At 34.8% G+C, this 12,981-nt stretch overlaps 1 protein-coding gene across 3 annotated transcripts in view; it reads left to right on the forward strand.

The window, feature by feature from the left end:
- Positions 1-12,981, forward strand: part of LOC106877777 (neprilysin) — a 323,337-nt gene that overhangs the window by 164,040 nt on the left and 146,316 nt on the right. The gene's annotated exons all lie outside the window — the stretch shown is intronic.

Below are 12,981 nucleotides of genomic sequence, written 5' to 3' on the forward strand. Positions count from 1 at the left end.
AAGGGGAGCTGCTTGGAACCGTTCGAGTACTCCGGAAGGTGCTCGAAAAATAAGAGGTGTTACCTTATTTCACTGGTAGTGAACAGCTGACTCTCCAGTACATCTCCAGCGTTAGAAGCCGTGCAAAGGCAATGATAATAATAACAATAATAATAATAATAATAATAATGATAATAATAATAATAATAATAAAAAATATTCAGACAAATACATAACAAAAACACCAGGACTTACAAATATATATAACATACAGAAAATTGCACTACTGGGTACTGCACACAGTCTACGCAAAACACTTTCAATACAGTAAACATAAGAGCACCACAGCAAACCACAGCACATACCCAAGGCACACAGAGCTGCGCTCGGTAGTGAAGTGAAAGCACGTTATAAAAATAAAACTACTGAATAATAATAATAATAGTAATAATAATAATAATAGTAATAATAATAATAATAATAATAATAATAATAATAATAATAATAATAATACCTAGGGGTAATTGAAGGGGACAATCTCAAGCACTCAGTGATGAGGGAAATGATCAGAAGAGAATGTTATCGTAGGGTGAGAGCAATACTGAAGACAGAGCTGAACGCGAGAAACAGGATCGAAGCGATCAATGCTCTAGCCATACCAGTCGTGACTTACAGTTTCAATATCGTTAAATGGTCAATTACTGAAATATGTAATGTTGACAGAAAAATACGAACATTGTTGACAATGCATAGAATGCACCACCCTAAAGCAGATATAGAACGTCTTTATCTGCCAAGAAAAGAGGGAGGCCGAGGACTTTTACAGCTGGCATTATCAATGAAGGTAGCCACAATTGGCCTAGATACCTATCTGAAAAACTCTGAGGACTGGATGCAAAAACTTGTCTTAAAACATGAAAGCAAGAAAGCATATTACACAGTAACAAAACAGGCAAAGGAATATCTAAGTGAAGTCCAATTGCAACAAATTCAAGAATTAGACGAACTAGAAACACCTGCAGAAAAAGCTAAGCGCTTGAAAACCCGTGCTAAAATTGCTGCCTTAGATATTATGACTGAAAAATGGCATGGAAAACCTCTCAATGGCAAATACCCAAAGAGAGCGAATAATGCAGATATTAACAAAGCCCTTACCCACCAATGGTTAATGGCCTCTGGCTTGAAATCAGAAACAGAGGGGTTTATCATAGCAGCCCAAGATCAATGCCTACCTACAAAGAACTACCAGGCCAACATATTAAAGAACGGCAGCTCCCCATTATGTCGTATATGCCAACAACAAAATGAGACCATCAATCATGTTGTCTCCATGTGCAGTCTGCTTGCTCCTACAGAGTATCTCAACAGGCATGATAGAGCTGCACAATATATTCACTGGTTAATATACAAAAACCTGGACTTGCCCCATGATAAAAACTGGTGGGAACACAAACCACCCCCAGTACTTGAAAATGATCACATTGCACTCCTCTGGAACTTCACCATTCAAACTGACAGAAAGATAGACGCAAATAGGCCAGACATCATACTGAAATACTTCAGACAAAAATCATGCCTCCTCATTGATATGACTGTCCCAATTGATATAAACGTATCTGTCAAGACCTACCAAAAACTGAGCAAATATAAAGATCTTGAAATAGAAATTAGCAAAATGTGGAAACTGAAGACGAAAACAATACCTATTGTCATAGGTGCCCTGGGAATGACAGCGAAACGGGTTGATTACTACCTAGCTCAGATACCAGGAAACCCCAAAATGGCTGAAGTTCAAAAGATAGTGCTCATGGGAACTGCCCATATCCTACGTAAAATACTGTCTATGTGATCTCAAATTTTAAAACAAACACATTATTTTCTTATGGCTTCTTAAACATTCTCTAGAACAACACAATGTACAAATCCAAATATATGGTACCCTAGGCATAACACCTACATGAACTTCTAACTTGTTGTCTCTTGAGGTTTCTGGGTGAGACTTGGATCCAACTTGTACAAATGCAAAACAAACATAAAATAATAATAATAATAATGTTTTCTAGTAAAGGTTTAAGGCCTGAAAATTGTGGGGAGAAGACTAGTCGATTATATCAAGTCCAATGTTTCAATGCTCCTCAATTATTTGATCCCCGAAAGGATGAGAAGAAAAGTCGACCTCAGTGGGATTTCAACCCACAACGTAAAATTAGGCGATATACCGTTAAGCAACTTGCCCGGCATGCTAAATATTATACCGGCTCACCGCATTATACTACTACTACTACTACTACTACTACTACTACTACTACTACTACTACTACTACTACTACTACTACTACTTCATGTAAAGTAAATATAATAAATATTCCAGAATCCTTGTCCTATAGTGGATCGATTCCAAGATCTAATCTATTTGTGCCAATCACGAGGCCAAACATCCCTGAAAGTTTCATCCGAATCCACCCCGTGGTTCGTGAGATATCTTGTCCACGGTCAAAGAAACAAACACGACTGGAAACAATACCGACGCTTTAGCGATGGCGGTGTTACTACTACTACTACTACTACTGATAATAATAATGCCGATGACGACGACCACCACCACCACTATCGTCGTTACTATGATAACCATCATCATCACCATCATCCATATCACTATCATCAATATCGTTAGGCAGTGATAGTAAACACTTACAGTGAAAATAGTTAAACTTTTAAATTTAATAAAAAGAAAATAATAATAGAATCTTAGAGATAATTCTACTTGTTATTTCCATCCATAATTAAGTAATTAACATTAAAAAGTCTGTATATTTAGCTTCTAATTGCTAGATAAATGTACATTTTATAATTTCATATTTCAAATTAAAACTAAATTTCAATGTAAATTTATCTCATCCGTTATTTTAACGATTTATTTCAAATTTTAAATAACTTTCGTATAAAATTATTTTCCATTAAATTTACATAAAGTAATTATATTCAAATTAATGATAATCAGGACATTAATGATAATCAGGACATTAACACCGAAATTAGAGCCTGGTCATTTCCCCTTCTTTCTTTTATTTATTCCTCGAATTTTATTTATCTAATTTTAACCATTCCATTCCGATTTCACACATTCTCACTTTTCTCCTACACAAATGTTTCTTACGCCTACATCTTGCTATCTATTTCTGCCTTTAAAAGAGGATTATCATTATTATCTCTATGTAGTTGCCATATTCACGGCTGCTATTCTTAAATTCAACAAACCTTCTCCCTCTCATTATTTTTATCAAGGAAGAAGATAAAGGTTATTAAATAGCTAAATCATAGCCCAATCCTAAAATAGAACACCGCAATTCACCAAACAATCGATATTTTTTCATTGCAACATATACCTATGCAATATGTATAACATATGATTATATATGTGTATACTAACGAAGACTTTTCTCGTTTTTCGAAACGTTTGAAGAAGATTTCTGTGAAGAAATCAAAGCATATTTATTATGAAGCGATTTTCTGTATATGTTGCTTAAGAGCGCATGTGCTAACTGTTTAAAATGAAATACACAAGGTAAAAATTATATAATATATGAAAAGTATAATATACATCATATGTACTTGCATGCATATCCACATGTATAACTTTTTTTAGTGCGTATATATATATATATATATATATATATATACGCACTAGAAAAAGTTATATATATATTTCGGCGCAGAAGTGGTTGTGTAGTAAGTAGATTTCTTAGCAACCTCATGGTACCGGGTTCAGTCTAATTGCGTGGCAACTCGGGCAATTATCTTCTACTATAACCCGGGGCCTTGTGAAAGAAACCCGCCGTATATATATATATATACATATATATATATATATATATATATATATATATATATATATATATATATATATATATATATATATATGATGTATGCGTGAGTGTTTATGTGTGTGTGCGTGTGTGAGAGTGTCTGCGTTTTCTCCTGCCGTCGCTTGACAACCGATGTTGGTGCGTTTACGTCCCCATAATTTAGCATTTCGGCAAAAGTGACCGATTGAATAAGTATTAGACTTACAAAAATAAGTCCTGGGATTGATTTGTTCAAGTAAAAGTGGTGCTCCAGCATGGCCGCAAATAATTGACTGTAACAAATAAAAGAAAATTAAAAAGAATCTATATCCATGCACATGAGTAAGTACATAAATGCAAAAAAGGTGGGAAAATAGTACTCGTATACCGACGGCAGATTAATATGGTTTTTTTGTTAAGGCTGCCAAAACATCCCAAAAATCTGTTGCTCAAACTTTTATCTTCCCGCTCGTCAGACTGTTATGATCATGACTGGAATAAAATTGTTATGGTACATATAATATATTATTTCATATTATCCAGTTTAACCAATAAGCATTTGGATTTGATTGGTTAACACATTAATAAAAAAAAAACATAAACGAGTTGTTCTTGTGGGGGTGGGAGTGTAAATTGAAAATTAAAGTATGAATATATTATATAATATCTAAAAATACCTGAATGAAGAAAGAGAGCAATACATATCCAGAGAACGCTAATTAATAATAAATAACTAACAGAGGTGTAAGCTTGTTTTATGAATTAAAAATAAAAAACATGGATTGAAGAAGTTTCAGGTTGAAAAATCTAATTACGATTTCTATAGTACATACACACACACACTGGCATGAGAGGTAACCACCTCAAGACCCTCTCTAGAATCACTAGACGAAACCTAGACCTATATTGTAGGCATCATCAGTATTAATTAGTCAAACGGTCGATGGATTCGTTATTTCTGTCTGCCGGTATATATATCTTTACCATAAAAGCTTACAGTTGATTTAGCAAACTCAGTCGTAGGTATACTAAAAAGGAACATGTTTTACGCTGCACCTAACTCCTTGTATATCTCCGTTTACCATTATGATATCCTGATTACGTATATAGTTTTCTATGAAAACTATTCCCAGTCTTGGATTTTTTTTCTCTCCTGTTAATTTATATATATATATATATACATGCTAATACACGACGTACGTTGGACTCCTCATTCATATCATTATCGTACCTGGAGCTTAACTATAGTCTGTCCATACCATTTACTCAGCTTTACATTTGGGTCTTTTGACACCAATACCTCTCACGCCTTATATATATATATATATATATATATATATATATATATATATATATGGATCTTTTTTAAAACGGGGGCCACATTTTTCATTAACGAAACACTTTGAAACTTGGAACACTGGTAGAATGTGTCATATAAAACATCTTTTTCTCTTAGTCTTCTTAAAAAAAAAAGAAATCGATAAATTATTCCATGTTAAAGTTGTCGTATTTCTGTAATTTCAACCAATCACTGACGTCCATTCAGCCGATATACATTAAGTGCCGACTACATAAACAAACGATTCTGAAACAATTAACCCTAACCCTAACCCTAACTCTAACCCTAACCCTAACCCTAGGGTTAGGGTTAGGGTTAGGGTTAGGGTTAGGGTTAGGGTTAGGGTTAGGGTTAAAGCAAATTTAAAATGAAAAAAGCAAATAAAACGAAGAATCGTTTGTTTATGTAGTCGGCACTTAATGTATATCGGCTGAATGGACGTCAGTGATTGGTTGAAATTATCGAAATAAGACAATTTTTTACATGAAATAAATTCGAATACAAAAATATTTTTCTGTTCTATAACACAAAATAGATAAGTATACGAAGTTTGAAAGTCTTTCCGTACCAAAAACACTACATAAAACATTAATGAAAAATGTGGCCCCCGTTTTAAAAAAGATCCATATATATATATATATATATATATATATATATATATATATATATATATATATATATATATATATATAAATGAAAAAGTAAATGGTATAATTATCTGCTTTATACAGCACAACTATTTAGAGCTCTAATGGAGCTTCAGGTATATAAAATTAAGAAAGTGTGAAAAAATGTCAAGCGTTGGTTCTCATATTCATTCAACCCATTTCAAGTTGTCGAAATTCTCCACAATATACATAGATGCTTTCACATATATGAGACATGATAAGAATTCATAAGTATTTATAAATATGTAAATGTACGAAGTTGAATAAATATATAAAAATTAAAGTTCATAGATGTACTTGCGAGGTTGAATGTCCGTATTAGAATCCATGAGGAGGGTAGATGAGAAAGTTAATATAAAATGATTTAAGGGGAATCATTAATATGTACAAAATCTGGCGGCTGTTTCGAATAGATATAGGTTGATATGGGCGAGCTAACTCTAACCATAGCAATTATCTATATTTCTCTCATGACAGTTAAAGGACTCATAAAGTTGTTAAATTTTTAATAGACATGAAAATTTTGAGAATTTTTAAAAAGCGAATGCTTTGTCGGACCATACTGTTCACGCGGATGATATAATTAGAATTAAATTTTAATTCTTTATTGGGCACCAGGCCTGAAACACAAAGAGGACGGTACAAGGACAGACAAGCCAGTACACGCGGGGAAATAAAATATAAGACGTTTAAATTATCTACACAAGTCTTACGTAGTCTGTATAATATAAGGATCTAAATCTGGATATTTTACCTCCGGGAGCAGGATTTCGTACCTAACCTTCTCTTGTGTTAGATGTACATCATTTTTATAGTACTTCTTTAGAAGCTTGGTATGCCTGCGATGATACATTTTGTTTCAGGTGGGTGAAATTAGATAGCGTAACATTAGTAACACTCTTGAATCCATCTTTTGTCTTGTCCATGGTTTTGCTGATTCTCTAAAACAATAGATAACCCGTTTGCATTGCCAGGGTCCGAACGTCTGCAATTGTCTGCTCGCTAGGAGTCTCCGTACTACTTCTTTTTCTGGTGCTGGTGGTTGTGGCGTGCGCTAAGTGGGTGTGTTGCTTTCCGTAGTTGCTGCTGTTTGTTGTGCACTGCTTCTCTGTTTCGTTTTCTTTGAACCTTTAGGAGACGAGCCACTTTTCCCTCTCTTCCTGACAATTTGGATGTAGTCTTACTCGGCGTCTGTTTGTTACAAATCGCCTGCATTACGATTTTCTTCTGCTGCTTCTGCTGCACCCTCGTGATTAAGCAGGACCTGAGCTCCCTTCTCTGGTTCTTTTTCATTTGGGGGAACTTCTTTTTGATGCGCCCCTTCTGGCTACACCCATAGCAGGTGGGGGTCTCCCCTCCACTGTTACGGTCAGTTTTCTTTCATCAGGCAATTCAATTACTTCAGGCACTTCAATTAGGTCAGCTTGAGTTGCTTGTACAAGTAACTTGAGTCCATAGCCACATTAATTCAGCTGCTGAATTCTGGTTACTTGTATAGTTTGTGCATATTCGTTAGTACTTGACAAGACAGCTGCCGCTACCCACTCCTCTTTCATTTCGGGTGGAATCCTATCAACCCTCACCGTAGATACTCTTTTTTATAGGTAGGCGTGCAGGAGTAGCCATTCCGCAGTTCTTATAGGTGCACTGGAGTGTTTTACTGCCACCTCTACGGAGGGAAATCTCACCTCCACTGTACGGAATTTCCTTCCTCGTGCGTAGCAAGTAATGACTTCTTTATACCACTCAAACACCTCTCGATGGTCTCCTCCGGAGTCACTTCCATCTTCTTGTCAGACAGGTGTAGTGATTTGTAAATAATCTTTCTCTGGGCGTCTGCTAACAACACTTCTGGAGGGGTCAACTTCACTTTGGCATCCTCCTTTTCAGCATATACCATAAATTTATGCAACTTTTTGAAACATTACTGCTGTTATTTCTAAGTTTAAGTCTATTACTGGCCGCAATTATAGATCCTAGATTGGGTGTGGTTGAGTACGATAATTTAAGGCAAGATGTGGAATGATATTTATGACCTAGTGGGAAGTTCCTAGCGATAATCCTAAAAAATAATTTAGGCAGGTTTCTGAACTCGGGGTTAGAGAACAATTATATTCAAGACTCTCTGTACCTGTGCAAAGCTTTCAGTGAACGTTGCACTTGATCAGCTTTCGTGAGATTAATGTATGCTTAACACGTGAATAAAACACGTATTTCTTTACATCGATGTTATTTACTTCTGTGTGAACCATGCTTTAAGTATGCATTAAATTTGCGAAAGCAGCTGAAGAGTAATGTTCATTGAATTGTTTACACAGTAACTCATACACCTGAGTATAAGTGTCCCTATGTCATTCAATATATTTACGCCTCTATTTCAAATGATATTGAGATATAATATTTTGGTCGTCACAGGCGGAGTGTCGATAAATATATGCATACATATCAACATAGTGATTTGTTTCAAGGATGTATTGTATGTTTGGTACACAAACATATGTATACGTACGTTTTCTTCACATCTATATGGATATACATGTTGATCATTCCATTCAAACCTGTTACATGTCTCTCAACAAAATTATTACGGAGCTATTGAGTGAGAAATAAAATATATTCGAAACCACATTCTTAGTGAACAGAATGTATTTAATGTTTAACAAAAATAAATAATATAAATCTCTTTGGTTCACAAGAATGTCTCTTCTCACTCCTCTTGATCAAATAAATCAAATAGAAAGTGAATATACGTACTTGAAGTCCTGTCACCGTATTAAATACATTTTAAGCTCAAAGTATTATCTATTTGGTAATTTCAGTTCCAGACTCTTAAAGCTTAAAATCCGATGATGATAGTGTATTTAAGTGAATAAACAGTTCGGAATCTCCACGGTACGAAGACAACGATGGCGTAGGTCAAATAAAATATGTTGTTAGGCAATAAATTCATGCACGAAACTGATTTAGTAGTTCAGCCTTTTCAACTATCAAGAGAATTGTTGAAGATGCATCTAATGCTATAATGGTGTGCATTAACTTCAAAGTAGCATGTCTATTATTTCCTATTTTCAGTATCTTATTCAGGTATTCTCTCAATGCAATCAATGAGATATTCTAAGTGAGAGACACATGCTCACCTTTCTGTATAATGTATATGCATGTACAAGTATCTATGAAAATCTACCTGGCTGTATGCAAGAGTATGCATGCATACTTGTGTAGCTGGTTATGTATTTATATGTGTATACATAGGCAGGTTTATATATATATATATATATATATATATATATATATATATATATATATTTATTACAAATTAAAAGGGTAAAGGATTATCAATTTATTAATTAATAAATCAATTAACAATTAATAATTTTTACCAAGCCCATCGGTATGAAAGCACCATTATTGGCGGAGAACTTATTTAAAAGCTCATATATATTTATAAATATAATTAAGGGATCAGCAAATATTTGCTGATCCCTTAATTATGTTTATATATATATATATATATAAGGGGGTGGGGCAAAATAATAGGAAAAATTTTAAATGCTTGTATCTTGGGTTATGAAGTTAGAGACATAGAGAACCAAATATATTTTTTCAAAACTGATATACAAGTGTTCAAATTATCTCAAATTTGAATATGATATCCTGGAGATGGTTACCACCATAAAGCGAGCATTCACGAGCACTCTTTCTCATATCAAGCACACGCGGCTTTGCATATCAACTAGAACAGCTGCAGTCTCTCTACGGATGCTTTAGTTTCACTGGCGCCTTCTTGCGTATACTCTATCCTTGTGGTAATACCACAGGAAATAATCCACATAGGTTAGATTAGGTGATCTGGATGGCCAGTGGATATTTCCAAAACTTGAATTGAGATGTCCGGGGAATTGATATCGAAACATTGTCATTGAGAGTCGCTCTATGACTAGTAGCCCTATCTTGTTGCATACGTATCTGTGTCAGGATAGGCCTTTATAACTCGGAAAAGAAGAATATCTCCAATATATGACTGTAGGGTTGAGCAGTTATTGTTAGGGCCCACCATGATATGATCCTCCTCAAAAACGTAAGGACGAATAACACATGCATAATCCATTGCACACCACACTGTAATCCTCCAACTGTGGATAGGAATTTCGTGCACGATTTGAGGACCTTTACAACCCCAAAACCTACAGTTTTGTTTATTAACATAACCAGAAAGGTTAAAGTGAATTTCATGTGATGTGATCAAAAGATGGATAAAATCCTTTCCCTCCCTGCATATATTGAGCAACCAATCACTAAAAGCTTTTCCTTCCACCTTACCTAGCAGAAATAATTGCTGCACTAGCTGTAACTTATATAAATACAAGTGTAGGTCTAGTTTTAAAATCCATCTGCTACTGGTTCGCGAAATATTCAACCTTTGAGTCAATCGACGTGCGGACTTAGAGTAACTTTGTTCAATAATGTTCCCCACGGTTTAGCAGTTCTATGCATCACAAATCGTTTGAGGTCGACGTGGAGATTTTTTCTTCTCGGTATTGCCTGTCTAATGGGTGTTTGTAACAGCACGCAGGATCAAATTACGGGATGGTGCCTCTCGTTTTCCAAAATGCTGTCGGTACTTTCTTTTCTTTTTTGGGCTGCAACTATCGAACTATCATTTATTTCATTGGCCGTTTATTGTTCGAAGGTAAAAAAATCAATAAAAGGTAGTGTTGATGATTCTTAATAGGATCTTTATGTGTTGTGTGTGTGTGTGTTTGTGTGTGTGTGTGTGTGTGTGTGTGTGTGTGTGTGTGTGTGTGTGTGTGTGTGTGTGTGTGTGTGTGTGTGTTGGCTTTCTGTCACAACCAGAACTTGGAGTCATTTGTTTCTTTCTGTTTCTCTTTCAATACTAACTCGTATTCAAGTTGCCAGTCAATATAGAAAGGTCACGGCAGTAGTAAATTGGCAGAACTATTAGAATGGTGAATGCAACACTAGAATTCGACCACATATTCTATTTCTTTTGGAAGTCCACGATATTGTGAGTGCCACCTACGCCAACGACATATAAAAGATTGTATATCCATAAAACTCCTCTGTACCAGTTATGTAATCTATATGCCATTTTTATAATCCAAGTTACTAGCATTCAAAATGTGTCCCATCATTTTGACCCAACCTGTATATATATATATATATAGAGAGAGAGAGAGAGAGAGAGACAGAGACAGAGAGAGAGAGAGAGAGAGAGACAGAGAGAGAGAAAGAGAGAGAGAGAGAGATGTGTGTATTTTCCCTTTGTTTACATTTAACACAGAAAAAATAGACAAACAGTTTTCAGGGTAGCAAAAAATCACACAAGTAAAAAGGGCGTAATACCTTGTTTTTAAAGGTAGAAATATTTTGTATAATATATATAAATAAATAAATGGAGTTAAACGCAGGTGTTATTCAAATTATTTCACTTCCGACACACCTTTCGAAGATGTCATTGGTATTATTCCAAAGGAATAAAATGGTGTAAAACAATGTAAACTCTTCAGGGAAATGAAGAAATAAAACTCGTAAATAAGACATTTTAACAGAATATGATGGATATGTATAGTCATGAAGTGAACGCTATTAAGTGTTTTTTTTAACAAACCTTTAAGCGGATATTGTATATATATATATATATATATATATATATATATATATATATATATATATGAATATACATAAAAATGCATGTGTGCATAATCATGCATCTGTTAAATGGGTGTTTATGAATATATGTAACTGAACTAGACACATATACTGATAATTACCCATATCTGTCTCTCGATATTTTCGTTCAGGGTAAAACTACCAGTGATTTTACCCAGGTAATATTCTCATATGACAGATATTTGTTTTTCCTGGAGTTTTCATCTGTTCAAGTTAGTCGTAGCTTATGTCCTCTAGTTTTCTCTCGTATAATTAGTAGAAGGAATTACATTTACCACAGTAATGACCTCTGAGCCTACTGGCGTAGAAGAAGGAAGGCATCCTTAGGGGAAAATTCACATGAATAATTGAATGCCGTTGAATTGACCCAAAGCCACGTAGTCACTATAAACCACTGTACCGGAATAAGATTTCCACTGCTGTAAATATAACGGGATTAGATCTCGTAACATAATGAACTAGAATAAATACCGCAAATCGTTTCGTCATATACACCAACAACTCGAGAAGATACATCAGCCTCTCCCACATTCTCCTGCTCTCCCATCAAATTCGTGTTTCTATATTTGAAAAGAAAGGAAAGAAGAATAAAACAATGTGAACTTCATGCTAAAAGCTTACACATTTTTATTTCTTCCTTTTATTTCCCCTTCAGGTAGTCTAAGATATATTTTGTCAGTTCTGAATCGTAGTTAAATGTCTGAAACTTCTTTTATGTTTGAATTTCTTCCTTCTGGCTATATCAGAAATAACTCCCAGCTAAACAACTAAATTTTACATTTCTGTATTTATTTATTAGTCGAGTTGATAAAAGGATAAAAAAAAAAGAAAATTCTATAACCAGCAGTATCTCTGCATCTCTTAAGTCTGGTGAGTGAAAAAATATATATAATAAACGGAAAACATATAAAAAAGACGAAATGGGTATCTTGCTCCAATCTGTTGGAATATAATACCAAGCAATGCAGTGTGGGTAAGAAGTTAATTTCAAAATTCAGTTCTGGGATCGATTCAACCTCGTGACGACAGCTATTTTACCACGCCCACGTGCTCGCCATCCACTGCAAGATAAGTATCTGAAAATTGCGCAGACCCCTGATCGCATTGTTTGGTATAATATCGCAAATGAGATTTTTGCAAAAGTTCCAAATGTCCCAAAAGTCACAGAAGGATTTTAATTATAAATAACTCCCTTAACCTTACACATAAATGTATGAACGTTAGCGACAATATAAATGACATAATGGAAATGAATATGCATGAGTCACAATTTGCAACAAAACTGGATCACTTATGAAAAATGACCACTTAAATGGCAGCTATCTTCGTACTCCTTCCAAAGCTTGAAACATAAAAAAAGAAAAAATCCGGGCTAGTCAAGTCTGGGGAACGTGAAGGTCAGTTGACATTGCCGTAGTGGGAGATTATTCTCTCTTCAAAGCACTGCCGTGGCAACTGC

This window comes from Octopus bimaculoides, chromosome 8 (assembly GCF_046866305.1).
Source record: "Octopus bimaculoides isolate indiv1 chromosome 8, ASM4686630v1, whole genome shotgun sequence".
In the NCBI taxonomy this organism is placed as follows: Eukaryota; Metazoa; Mollusca; class Cephalopoda; order Octopoda; family Octopodidae; genus Octopus; species Octopus bimaculoides.